Raw genomic sequence first — 14,945 nt, 5'->3', positions numbered from 1 at the left:
TGTCGTTGAAGAAATACACAATTAGCCGCTTTTCAGCTTAATACAAAAAATTCTCTCTCCTGTAAGGAGTTGCACAGTTTTCCACAAAGCAATTTCCAAATATGTATGTATGTATGCCTAAGTTTCCAAATATGTATGTTGGAGTTGGAGATACCTGTGTATTTGAGCTTTCAGCACTGAAGTTGGCAACCATGGAGCTGAAGGTCCCAGTCTAGGAGAAAAGCCGCACCATCTTCCTGGGTCTCAGTTTATTTTTTCTGTAAGTATTGGGAAGTGGTATACGTTAGGGAAATCCTGTCCTCACATGTTTCTGGAATGTATACCAGTAACACATTCTTAAGCGTCATAAAACAAATCAGAGCTATGTTCTAAACAAGTCCCAAAATAAATACACATTTGTTCAGAACAATTAAAATAGTACCAAAATGCAGGACTCAAGAAATGTGAGCACCTCATCATCCCACACTTTTGTTTGTAATTATTCCTCTAGATCTTTCTATACAGATCCCTACGTAATAATAACAATATTCAATGTTCTGAAACTTTTTTTTTTTTTGAGACCGACTCTCACTCACTCTGTCATCCAGGCTGGAGTGCGGTGGTGCAACCTTGGCTCACTGCAACCTCTGCCTTCCTGGTTCAAGTGATTCTCCTGCCTCTGCCTCCCGAGTAGCTGGGATGACAGGCACAGGCCACCGCACCCAACTGATTTTTGTATTTTTAGGAGAGAGGGGATTTCACCATGTTGGCCAGACTGGTCTCGAACTCCTGACCTCAGGTGATCCGCCCACCTCGGTCTCCCAAAGTGCTGGGATTACAGGCGTGAGCCAAGACACCCAGCCAAGAAACTTTTCAAAAATGTAGCAATGAATCTATCTCTCTATATCAATACACATACATCTACCTCATTCTTTCACCTGCTGCAAAATCTTGCTTTTACCTGACAGCACATTTCTTAAAGAGACAGTCTGTGGTCTGTGGTGTTTCCGGAAAGCAGTTTTCTATTGGGTGATCTTTCTTCATGTAGGTGATTGCCTCAGTGGTTTCACTCCAAGACCCGCAGGGAAGATGCAGTTATTTGAGTGGACTCTTTGTGGCAAGAAATAGAGAACTATCTCATCTCTTAAAAAAACACGTTTCCGGATGAAGAATTCTGTATTTCTTAATAAGTGGTTCTTTCCACTACCAGAGTCATCCTGTATGCCTTTCTAAAGTGATTTTTCTTTTGTCAGTTAGAATAAAGGGGACGGACAAATGTACTTTTCATGTGAAAATGCAGACTGAGAGGTTTCGATCATTCACCTTCACTCTTTAAGACTCGGTTCAAATGTCCCCCTCCCTGGGTCATCTTCCGGATTCCTAACCCACCCCACGCAGCGTTCTCCCGTCTGCTTTGTGTTTTCGTGGCTCGTGTCACCCTGTCCTCACTCATTACACTGTGCTTATGCCTCCATCTCCTTCTGGAGACGGTCAGATCCGTCCAAGTAGGTTTGTCTTTCTATCCCTGGTACCTTACATGATGCCTGACACACAGGTGTTTACTAAATATTATTCCGTGGATGATGGAATGAATAATAGAATGCTAGATTCTCAGTCCTTGCTGGGCTTCTTATAGACCTCGTTATTCATTCAGAGGCCCTCTTTCCTCTCCCTCCTGCCCCCTTGTGGCCATTTCCCTTCTCACTGGGCTCTGGAACCAGTTGAAAGTTGAATGGTGCCAAGCATCTGGTCAACAGGAAGACAGCAATCAAACTGGTGAAAACAGCAGCTTGATAAGGCATGCAGGAAAAAACGCTGAACTGGGGCAGGAGGCCTGGGTTCTGGTCCTAGCTCTGTTACTAATTTATTTATCCATTCATTCATGCATTCAACAACATATAGCAACACTATGCATGTATGTACACATACACACACACCACACACCACACCCACATACACCACACACCACACACACCACACACACACCACACACCACACACACACCACACACACACACCACACACCACACCACACACACCACACACACCACACACACACCACACACACACCACACACCACACACACCACACACACACCACACACACCACACCCTCACACACCACACCACACACCACACACACACCACACACACCACACACACACCACACACACCACACACACACCACACACCACATACACACCACACACACCACACACACACCACACACACACCACACACCACACACACCACACCCTCACACACCACACCACACACCACACACACACCACACACACACACACCACACACACACACCACACACACACCACACACACACACACCACACACACACCACACCACACACCACACACACCACACCCTCACACACCACACCACACACCACACACACACCACACACACACACACCACACACACACCACACCACACACCACACACACCACACACACACACACCACACACACACACCACACACACACCACACACACACACCACACACCACACACCACACCACACACACCACACACACACCACACACACACCACACACCACACACACCACACACACACCACACACACCATACCCTCACACACCACACCACACACCACACACACACCACACACACCACACACACACCACACACACCCCACACACCACATACACACCACACACACACCACACACACACCACACACACACCACACACCACACACCACACACACCACACCCTCACACACCACACCACACACCACACACACACCACACACACACACCACACACCACACACACCACACACACACCACACACACACACCACACACACACCACACACACCACACACCACACACACCACACCCTCACACACCACACACACACCACACACACACACCACACACACACCACACACACACACACCCCACACACACCCCACACACACCCCACACACACCACACACCACACACACCAAACACACCACACACACACACCACACCACACACACCACACACACACACACAACACACACACGCAACACATACGACACACACACAAACACACACACACCACACACACACACACACACACACACACACACGGCGGAGCACTGTTCTGAGTCCTGCAGATATAGTGGTGAAGAAGAAAGACAGTGTCTCAGCCCTTGTGGGACTTACCTCCTGGAAGAGAGAGAGACAGGAAAAATACAGGAAAATACCTATTGTTCCTGTCTATCTGTGTGACTCTCCTCTGGGAGGTAAGGAAAGAGAATAGGATGACGTGATAGGAAGTGAAGGGTGCCCACTTCAGTCCCGTGGTCAGGAAGAGCCTCTTTGAGTACTGACATTTCAGCTGAGATGTGAGTGATGAAAAGGAACCAGTCATTCAAACATCAAAGAGAAGAGCGTTCCAGGAAGAACCACCAGTGCAGGGGTCCTAAGGTGGGAACGGACTTTGAGTTTTTAAGGGACGGAGAGATCAGTGTGGCTGGAGCAGAGGTGAGGAGGAAGTGAGTGCAGAGGGGTAGGCAGAAACCAGAATATATCTTGCTTTGAGGACTTTGAATTTTATTTCAAGTACAGTGGGAGTCATGGGAGGGTTTTAGGCAAGAGCATGACATGGCCATTTGGGCTTCACTGTCAAGAGTGGAGAATAAAATGGTGATAGATGGATCAGCTGAGGAGCCATTGCGGTCATTTGGGAAACAGTTAGATGGTGGTGTGGGCGAGAGTGATTAGCATACAGATGGAGAGAAGTGGGCAAGTTTGGAATGTGCTTTGGAGATAAAGCAGACAAGACTTGCTGATGGGCTGCAGGTGGAAGATGAGGAACGCCGGGAGTCAAGACTGGCTCTTAGATGTAAAGGTTGAACAATTGGGTGAATGTGCCTGCCAGCTGCTACAGATAGGAAGCCTGGAGGGCGAGTCTGGGAGAAGAACTCAAGTTCTTCATGGATAAGCTATGTTTGAGTTGCCCCATCAGACATCTAAGTGAAAATGTTAAGAAAGCAATTAGATATTCAAGTGAAGTTTGGGGGAAAATCAGGGCTGGAGACAGAGATTGGGAAGTCATCAGAACATACATGGTCTTCAAAGTCATGAGCCTGGATGGGATCACTAAGGGAGAACATTCAGAAATGGAAGAAAAGGATGCCCAGGACGGATCCCTGGTACCCTCTAACCTTTAGAAACTGATTAGAGGAGAAGGAGCCAAGAAAAGAGGCAGGGGGAGCAAGGAGGGCAGAAGCCCAGTTTGAGTGGGTTGGGAAGGGAAAGAGGAGGCAGCAATGCTCTTTACATGTGAAAGAAATTAGAGAAATAGTTAGTAGTCAAACAGAGACCTGGAGGTTAAGGGAGATACTTAGAGCATGCACAGAGGGACGATCTAGTAGAGGAGAAATCTGCAGGAGAGAGGGAAGGGATCCAGAGTGCAGGCAGAGGTGGGCTTTGGGAGAAATGAAGGTTCTGTGTCTGTAGAAACAAGAGGAAGGCAGAGAGTCGGCACCCAGATGAAGAGCTATGTAGATCAGGAAGAAGCTGAGGCAGGATTTTCTCTTTGTGTGGCTGTGGTCAAGTCATGCCCTTTGCTGAGATGTGTGGGAGAAATAGGTCTGCTCTGATAATGGTGGAGGGGCTTCTCTGAATACATCCACTTGGCTAACAACACCTGCGTTAGCACCTGCTTTATTCATAAGAGACACAGTGTGGTATTGGGGGAACCTGCCCCTAATATTTCAACATAGGTTCTTTCTATTTTCCATAAGTGTCAGCTGGCTGAGAAATAAAGAGAAAGAGTACAAAGAGAGGATTTTTACAGCTGGGTCACTGGGGTTGACATCACATATCAGTAGGACCGTGATGTCCACTTGAGCCTCAAACCAGCAAGTTTTTTATTAAGGGTTTCAAAAGGGGAGGGGGTGTAAAACAGGGAGTAGGCACAAAGATCACATGCTTCAAAAGGCAAAAAGCAGAACTACTAATAAGGGTCTAACAAAGATCACAGGCTTCTGAGGGGACAGGACAAAGGGAAAAAGCAGAACCACTGATAAGGGTCCAACAAAGATCACAAGGCAAAGAGCAAAAGCAGAACTACTGATAAGGGTCTATGTTCAGCAGTGAATGTATTGTCTTGATAAACATCTTAACAGAAAACAGGGTTTGAGAGCAGAGAACCAGTCTGACCACAAATTTACCAGGATGGAGTTTTTCCCCACCCTAATAAGCCTGAGGCTACTGCAGGAGACCAGGGCGTATCTCAGTCCTTATCTCAACCGCATAAGACAGACACTCCCAGAGTGGTCGTTTATAGACCTCCCCCCAGGAATGCATTCCTTTCCCAAGGTATTAATATTAATATTCCTTGCTAGGAAAAGAATTTAGCGATATCTCTCTTACTTGCATGTCCGTCTATAGGCTCTCTGCAAGAAGAAAAATACCGCTGTTTTTGCCCAGCCCCACAGGCAGTCAGATCTTATGGCTCTCTTCCCTCGTTCCCTAAAAATTGCTGTTATTCTGTTCTTTTTCAAGGTGCACTGATTTCATGTTTTTCAAACACACATGTTTTACAATCAATTTGTACAGTTAACACAGTTATCACAGTGGTGCTGAGGTGATGTATATCCTCACCTTACAAAGATAACAGGATTAAGAGATTAAAGTAAAGACAGGCATAAGTCAGGGTCCCTGACTTCCTGCAACAGTGTGGAAGGTGCAACCCAGAGCTCATTAGAATAATGGCTCCTAACCACAGAAAACAACACTTCAGGTCCTGTGTAGGTGCTTTCTGTACCTTAGCTCTAATTGTCACTACACCCTGAAAGGCAGGTATGACTACTATTCCCATTAGAGGTATGAAAACACAGAGAGGGCCAGGCGCAGTGGCTCATGCCTGTAATCCAAGCACTTTGGGAGGCTGAGGTGGGTGGATCACTTGAGGTCAGGAGTTCCAGACCAGCCTGGCCAACATGGTGAAACTCTGTCTCTACTAAAAATACAAAAATTAGCAGGGGGTGGTGGCGGGTGCCTGTAATCCCAGCTACTCAGGAGCCTGAGGCAGGAGAATCACTTGAACCCAGGAGGCAGAGGTTGCAGTGAGACGAGATGGTGCCACTGCACTCCAGCCTGGGTGACAGAGCGAGACTCCAGCTCAAAAAACAAACAAAGGGGAAGGGGAGATGGCCATGCAACTTTTCTGAAGTGATGGAGTGAGAATTTAAACCCTGCCCCAAACTCATGCTTTTAACCATTACATTCTCTTACCCCAGCAGGGAGAGAAAGGAGTGAAAGGGCTCAGCTAGGAGATGGGCCAGGTGTTGATGCCCTCAGGTTAAATACCTGCCAGTCTTCCCAGCAGAGCAAGGAGACACCAACTGCTCACTAATTCCTAACGAGGGTTGAGGGCTGAGATGTCGGTGGCAGGCTCAGAGGCCAGTGTTCCAGACTCCCTGACACTGACCACCTGAAAGCAGAGGAACTGACCCAGAGGAATTGACTCATCTGTTCAGTCCACAATCCAACAGCGCCGCCCATCACATTTAGGAGTTGGACATCTCAACCGGTCACCAGGGCCCTGGCCAAATCCTCAGCCAAGTTACTGTGGCCTTAAGCTTTTTCAGATGTTTACTGGGAAATAATCTTTGTGTGGTGTTGCAATCCTGGATAAAGCAAGGTCAGTTCTTCTGAATACACTGAGGGCCAGCAGGGCTTCCTCCACACCTCCCCACATGGAGAAAATTCAGGAGTGTTCACAGCAGAGGCAGCAAGATTTCTGTTTCATTTTTCTTAGTTTCCTGAAATATTAAATTAGTAAAAAACACAAAACCACAGGTGCAGGAATAAGGAGATGGGGTTCCCGTCCCAGGCCTCTCACTTCTTAGCTGGGTGACCTTGGAGAGTTTCCTAAGTTCTCAGCAAGAGGTTTGGCTGTCAGGTGTTGATCATCTGAAATCCATGGATGTCCATGGGACGTTGGGTAGAATGGTTTTTTAGTGTAATTGAATTCCTTTGTGATCTCATGTCTTTTATTTTACGTATTTATGGATATTTTTTCCAAGCTGTCAAAGGGGCACACGGCACAGAAATGTAGAAACGCTGCCAGAAGATCTGTGGGGTCCCAGCGTGACTCAACGTTCTGTCATTTCCATTAGTGTCCCTTCTGGGATTGGGGCTTCTTTTAACCAAGTCCATCTGGCTGTGGAGGAGTTAAGGGAAGTTTCTCAATGCTGGGTCAGAGAGGTAATAAACAGGAGGCAATGGAACCGTTCACAAGTGGGCTGGAGCCCAGGCCCCTGGAGGGAGAGACCCAGGCCCTTGGGCCTCACATGCTGCCATCATCTGGGTAGGGGGGCCGTAGCATCCACACACTCATAAGCAGAGTTGGGGACCACCCCGAGAGCAGGGGCAGGCTGCAGCCTGAGATGTCTTGGAAGCCATGTGCTGCCTCAAGACAGAAAGGAGAGGGAGGGAGGGAAAGGGTGGGAGCAGGAGAGGAACTGTGACCTGGGCCATCCTCCTGTCTCTCGCATCATTTCCACTCCTACAACACGGCTTCTGATCATAAAATGTGACGTTAGGATAAGTTCTGGTTCACAGAGGTATCACTGAGCGATCAGCCAGTATCAGATGTGGACACTCATTGTGCCAGGCAGTTTATGTTTCTCTCTTGTAGAAACCATGTAGGTATGCATGATGACAACCATCTTCTCAGGGAGAGAACAGGCTCACAGAGGTCAACAAGTTTGCCCGACATGGCACAGTGAGTGGCCTAACCGAGATTCGCACCTGGATCTGTCTGGCTCCAAAAGGCATGTTTCTTGGTTTGTTAGGCACTGACAAAGCTCTTCCGCACGCACTGTCTGTGAATGGGAACTACCGGCCGGCCTCTCAGCCCAGTGTCAGCCATCCCTCTCCCTCTCAGACTCAGCCGTGCCCACAAGTGAAGAAAAGGATTTCTATGTCTTCACTGAAGTCTGTAAGAAAATGACCTTATTTTATGTATGTATGTATGTATGTATGTACTCATGATCTACTTTGTCAAAAGTGGTATTGTATTGTGTCTAGAGTTTGTGTGTGGCCTGGAAGACTTCTTTTAAGTTTTCTGGAATTAGTATTTACCAGTGGCTCCTCATCAGGGCTATGTAAAGAGCATTATTGGGTTTGAGAATCACAGTGCACTCCATTAAGAATGGCAAGTGGTTTTTCACGGGCTCCATCTCCTGGAGGGGCAAGTAGGTGGGTACAAGGGAGAGGAGGTGACTAAGAACCACAGATTTCACTGCTTTCCAGATTTGGAAGGGGGTTGAGAAATAGAGTGGACCCACTACAGACTCTAGAATAGAGCAATGCACCCCTGGGTCCCATAGACCTTGTCTAGGGTCCGAGAGCCCATTTCCAGAATTATTGGTCGAGTGAGATATTCATAGTAATCTTTGTGCTTTTCCTTTCCACACTTGTTCCACACCTTCCTCAGCCCAGCGGTCCTTCACTCTGGCTACAAATACTTACCATTAAATGAGAAACTTCGGCACATGAACATTTGAAAGAGTCTCCTTGAGCGGACGGTGAGTCATGCATCCAACAATAAGCCCACAAATCATTCAGGGCTCCAGTGAAGGGGTGCCAGGGAAAATCTTTCATAAGGTGCTCATGGAAGCAAGACAAAGAAAATATTTGATTGGTTAATGTGAAAAGTCCCTCATTCGAGGTTAGTTTGTGGTTCCTAATTGGTTAATCTTAAATTTTGTTTTCCTAGGTTAAAATCATTCCCTCTGAGTTGAGTTTCGGTTGGTTACATAGGAACTCAAGGCCCTGGAGCCATCTCAGCCTAGTGGCTTCTCAATTAATTATCTTAACAGTACTGATTCTAGGGCCAGGCATGGTGGCTTACGCCTGTAATGCCAGCATTTTGGGAGGCTTAGGTGGGTGGATCACGAGATCAGGAGTTCAAGACCAGCCTGGCCAATATAGTGAAACACCGTCTCAACTAAAAACACAAAAGTTAGCCGGGCGTGGTGGAGTGCACCTGTAATCCCAGCTACTTGGGAGGCTGAGGCAGGAGAATCTCTTGAACCCAGAAGGTGGAGGTTGCAGTGAGCCGAGATTGCACCAGTGCACTCCAGCCTGGCGACAGAGTGAGACTCTGTCACACACACACACAAAAATTAGCAAGGCATGGTGGCACACGCCTGCAAACCCTGCTGCTCAGGAGGCTGGGGCAGGACAATTGCTTGAACCCAGGAGGCAGAGGTTGCAGTGAGTGGAGATCGTGCCATTGCACTCCAGCCTGGGTGAGAGAGCAAGACTCCATCTCAAAAAAAAAAAAAAGAAAGAAAAAGAAAGAAACAGACTTGTTCACCTTTAAAAACATCCCTTGTGTATTGTCACAGTCGATGCCGCAAGCATTGAAGCCTCACGAGCTGCAGCCGCAGCTACCACTGTGCAGCTATCACCTGGCCCAGCCCGTAGTGTCTGCTCAGCTTGTGAGTCAGGCTGCCTGTTTGTCCCCAAAGAGATGTTCATTTCATCTCAGATGAACAAAGAAAACATTCTGCTCATGGGAGGATGGTCGTCAGGGTTTTTCTGACACAGCACTAGAGAGAAGATACTTTGATTGCTGTCTTCTTGGTGGGGACCAGCAGAGGTAGAAGCATGTCCACGGTTTTCAAGGGTGAGGTTCATAGAAAGACACTGGTGGCAGAGTCTCTTTGGGCGGGCACTCTAATGTTTCCAGGTGGGAGAGTTTGACCTTTAGTGAAAACGGAAAGGGAAGAGGAGGAGGAGGAAAGCAGCTTCCATTAAGAACTTACAGGCTGGGCTCTGTGGCTTACACCTGTAATCCCAGCACTTTGGGAGGCTGAAGTGGGCGGATAACCTGAGTTCGAGAGTTCAAGACCAGCCTTGCCAACATGGTGAAACCCCGTCTCTACTAAAAATACAAAAATTAGCCGGGCGTGGTGGTGGACGCCTGTAATCTCAGCTACCTGGGAGGCTGAGACAGGAGAATCACTTGGACCTGGGAGGCGGAGGTTGCAGTGAGCTGAGACCGCGCTATGGCACTCCAGCCTGGGTGACAGAGTGAGACTCCGTTCCCCCCAATCCCCACAAAAAGAACCTACCGTGGGGCCTGAAGCACTGTGCGTTCATTTACTACTCCTTACAGCAACCCCGGGAAGAGTGTCGCCCTCTATTATCCTCATCTCTCATTCACTTCCTTCAGTACCCACATACTGTCAGTTTCAACATTCTGTCCATCCAGACTCCAATATTTCTACTTTGTCCCCTCTCTCCTGCCCCAGTGGCAATGCCTGAGCTCAGGCCACCATCTAATTTGACATGAGGAGGTATGAGATCCACTAAGCTCACCATACACGTCACAGCCTTCGAGGGAGCTGCATTAGGACCTGGGTCTTGGATTGAAGGGAATTTCTCTGTCGAGCTATGATTTTGAGACTGACTGAGATTCTCTGGATACTTCTTTCTGTGTCCCCCGCCCCCAGGCCTAAACCTTTGACCTGTTCTCAGAAATTAATCTTTTATTAGTTTAACATTTACTGAGTACTTCCTAAGGACCAGGCATTTTGCTAGATACCCAGAAGATGTGGGGTACAAAATAATACCTTGCACTTGTGGAGTCTGCTATTCTAGCTCCTTTTCCCTCTGAACAGTTGCTCCAGTCTCCTGCCTGTAGCCTCAGTAATGATCGCGCTCTCTCTGGGAGCAGGGGGTTACCAAGTGGTCTTTATACCAGAAGCTGGACATGGCCTTTAACCAGACAAACTCCCCAAGAGTCAGGAATTCTGCATCCTGTCCTGACAGGCCCTGGGCAACTCTGTTCTGCCCATCCAGGGGCAGGAAGTGGTCTCTTATGTAACCCCCCTCCTTTGGCCACCTCCACTCAAGAGAAGGACAAAGGTTAGGGACTCTTGGCATCTTAGGTGCTCAGTTCAACCATGCAGCATATCACCCTGGGTACCCTGAGACCACAGAGGGACCCTGGCCTCCAGGACAAAAAGCCTATGGACTTGATGTAGGCCAGGGATTTTTCTGGTTTTGGTGTCATGAGCACTCAAGTAGACACAACTTAGATTCATTTTGCCTTTAATGATCAAATGTCTGCTTCCCTGGTACATTCTGTTTCTTTGAACTGGGCTGCTTTGATACAGTTAGAAATAACAAAAATTTAGGAAATCAAACAAACTCAACTTTTAAAAGCAAAATATGTGACAGAAAGATTTGGCTCAGTGAATGTGCTTCAAATAGGAAAAGTTCAATCATGAATAGAAGGCTTACGATTTTGAGGGCCAAGAGGCTCATCTGAAGAATGGCTCCTGGGCCTTTCACAGCCCTAAGGAGTGAACACACACTTTGACTTTTTTCTCTGTAATTTGGTCTGAGATGGTCAGGTCATACATTCCAGGCTGAGAATTTCACTTCCTTGAGAGTTACCCTCACTCACTCAGAAGGACCCAGCTGATGAGTGGCCTGAAGATTTAGGTATCAACGTCACCCATTCCCCAACCCCCTAGCCCTGTGTCTTCATTCTCCTATCCAAGGACCAGGGCTGTGGAAGTTCCCAGAGGCAGGTGCATCCATGTGAGGGGAAGTGACTAGATTTCCCAGAACCCTCTGCTGTAGGAGGGTTGTTTGGGAAGACGTCCATGGACTGCTTAGGGAATTATTACAAGTTCTGTTGCAGGGATGTGCTTGGGTGGGCTGGCTTCAACTGAGGCTCTGAAGGGACTGGGTTTGAAATAGAGGAGAAGGAAAAGTAAAAAATAAACCCAACCAAAAATACCAAAAAAAAAAAAAAAAAAAAAAAACCCCAAAAAACCCAAAGCCACTGAAACAATGGTACAAAGGAAGAAGCCCTGTCCCCATGAGCAGATGCAGATGGAGTGGTGGGGTCAGCCCAGCCCAGGCCACTGTCCCAGGCCTCCCAAAGCATTTGTGATAGGCTGGGAGGAAAAACAGCTCTGGTCCAGGGACAGCGTGGGATTAGGGAGAGGCCCAGGGGATAAATGACCACACGAGGACACCCTCAGAACAGAGGGAGGGCCACAGCGTTTAGATTTGGAAATCAGAGGAGCAGAGGGTGCTTTCCACTTCTACCAGCGGAACCCTGCCATGTAGACTGGCAAGTAGACTAATTCACATGGCATAGTGAACATTCCAGCTGAAATTATACAGCTCAACTTCTGGCCGGGTGCGGTGGCTCATGCCTGTAATCTCAGCACTTTGGAAGGCTGAGGTGGGCAGATCACGAGGTCGGGAGATCGAGACCATCCTGGTCAACATGGTGAAACTCTGTCTCTACTAAAATACAAATCTTAGCCAGTTGTGGTGGCGTGTGCCTGAAGTCCCAGCTACTCGGGAGGCTGAGGCAGGGGAATCTCTTGAACCCAGGAGTCAGAGGTTGTAGTGAGCCGAGATGGCGCCACTGTACTCCAGCCTGGCAACAGAGTATATGCAGCTCATCTTCTAACTATATCAACCAACCAGACAACTGCCAGATCTCCAGGTCTCACTGGGATCCATGGACACAAGCTGTAGGTTTCACTATCAGGAGGCTGCCTGAGATCTGTGTCTACTTCTAACATATATGATCTCACTTGCACTTGCACGCAGAGAGTTGAATCGACTACATGCTCTTTAAGGCCCTTTACGTTTCTGAGCATCTGTGATTTAATAGAAATCCAGAGCTAAACACTATTAGGGACAAACCGTGCTCTGAATGATGGGTGGACAGCAGGGGAAGGAAGAACTCACAGACTGAACCCACCCTCTACGCTGCGAGATCCTACCCAGATCCCCTGAGACTCTGGGGGACGGGGCAGTTTGCAGGCTTCTCTTGATGTTATAACCAACTAAGATGTATCCTATTTTGTCTTATTTCACTTTTGGTATCTTGATAGGTCATTGTTATTTACACCAAGAGACTGTATCTGTGAGAATCTTATAACAGTTCAGTTAAGGAATCCTCTTCAAGTCAAGGCTTATGGAAAGAGTGCAGGTCTGTGAGCCAAAACATGAGGGTTCTAGGCCCAGCTTAGTCGTCAACTTGGCTCTCGCCTTGGCAATGCATCCGCTTTGCCAGGATCCAAGCTTTATCTCTTTCTCGCTACTTTCACATCCTGTGACTGTGTTGCAATACCTAGAACAGGAGGAAGACAGGGCCCAGCAAGGTGGAGGAAAAGATGGAGTCAGCACGGAAAGTCAGGGGAGGGTCGTATTAGCCTGGGAACCATTCAAACCCTTGGGCCCCTAATGACTCTGCTTGTATCTTTAAATGTTTGACGTCCATTGGCTGCTTTCCATCTTCCAAACCATCAGCTCTTACCAGGGCCTGTGGGCCTCCTGGAAACACCAAGACTCACCGGGTCCCCATTTCTTTTCTGCATATGCATTCACCACGGGGAAGCAGAGCCAGAGAGACGGAGTGTGGCGTGAGGAAGGAGGCCACGTGCAGAGTGCAGCTGGGGAAGATGCTTCTATTTTGAAACTACTGCAGGCCCCCTAGCCTCAGTACCAGGGGAAGACCACCCTCCTGGTTAAATACCATCTACTATTTTCCTTAGATGAAACTGTTTATCTGAAAAAGGAAATACAAAACACAGATTCTATTTTTCTGCACCATGTGTCTCTGATGGTAATAATAATAGTTGTGCAACCTAGAGTGTGGTTATTAAACCTCTCTTATGGTCACAAAGGAGCTGTAAGGAAGCCAAGAGGCACAGAAGCCCTGAGGGAGGATTTGGAGGTTTTGCAAATTCCAAACAATTTTGCAGATGAACTGGAGTAACCCACCACAGAGCAGAAGAGACAGACTCAAACTCCAAGTGCATCTTGTCTTTGTGGAGTTTGTCTTGAAACCAGAAGAATTTCCTCCGTGTGTTATTCTCAGTCTTATCCACACAAGGTGGTTCAGCACTCAATCTAGAGGACATTTGTTGAATATAAATGTCTGTCTCCCTAGCACAAAATAACTGGGACATTATTCCATGGAACATTCCATGAGTCCATAGAATAGTTTATTCCATGATCCAAATGGTCTGATTGATTCTTCCACCAAATTCCATAACTAATTACTCTGTGTGTGTGTGTGGGGGGGGGGGGTGGTGGTACTGATCAGCCCAGAGCTGAAGCCCTTGAGCTCCGGGAGAAAAGCACCCTTTTCTGAAAGCTTCTCATGGTGGGATCAGAGCCAGCCTTGGGACTTTAGCGAGGGGTCTGAGACCAATATGAAGAGGGAAGAAAGAAGGGTCTGGACGATTTTGAACCATTTTTGTGGGAAAACAAGATGACTCTCATGAAGTACCAACCAGACCTGGAACCCAGGCGCACACACAGTGTTCCTATCATTCTTCCCTCAGAAGGAGGCTGGTCCTCTCTCCTCCATATGCTTCTAGGGCAGTGAGGGCCCATTCCAGACTCTCCCTCTGTCTCTACCCCTCACGTTGTCTCCGACATGGCCCTTGAGGCTCATTTCACCCATTTTTGCCTGGGTGAAAATAATGGAGGAGGGCAGTGATCCTGCCCCACACCTGACCCCCACCCATCAGCCCTTGCAGTACTGAACAAGCTGAACTTGGGAATGAATAAGAAAGAGTTCTGAGAAAAGAGGAGAAGCAGAGGAAGACCAGAGTTGTCACTTGGGGACAAAAGTGACCTTACCTCTTGTTGACTCCACATTCCCTTCCTTTGGGAAGCTTTTCTTTCTCTATTTTATAGCAATCTGCCCAGTCCATATGGTTGGATGAGACTGGCTGGCTTTATCCTGTACCACCACTGCAGGGGCAGGCACATGACCCAGCCCGGACACTTAGAGCAATCCCTCAGGCAGGACCCTGCATCCAGAGCGGTCAGTCTTCCCTCAGATGTTTGCTGAATCTTTCAGGGAATACTCTCCTTTTCTTCCTTAGGTCACTAGCATGAAGGACCATGTCCATCCAGAACTTCCAAGGAC

The sequence above is a fragment of the Macaca fascicularis genome, chromosome 2 (assembly GCF_037993035.2).
Source record: "Macaca fascicularis isolate 582-1 chromosome 2, T2T-MFA8v1.1".
Taxonomy (NCBI): domain Eukaryota; kingdom Metazoa; phylum Chordata; class Mammalia; order Primates; family Cercopithecidae; genus Macaca; species Macaca fascicularis.
Note: the sequence above shows the minus strand (reverse complement) of the source record.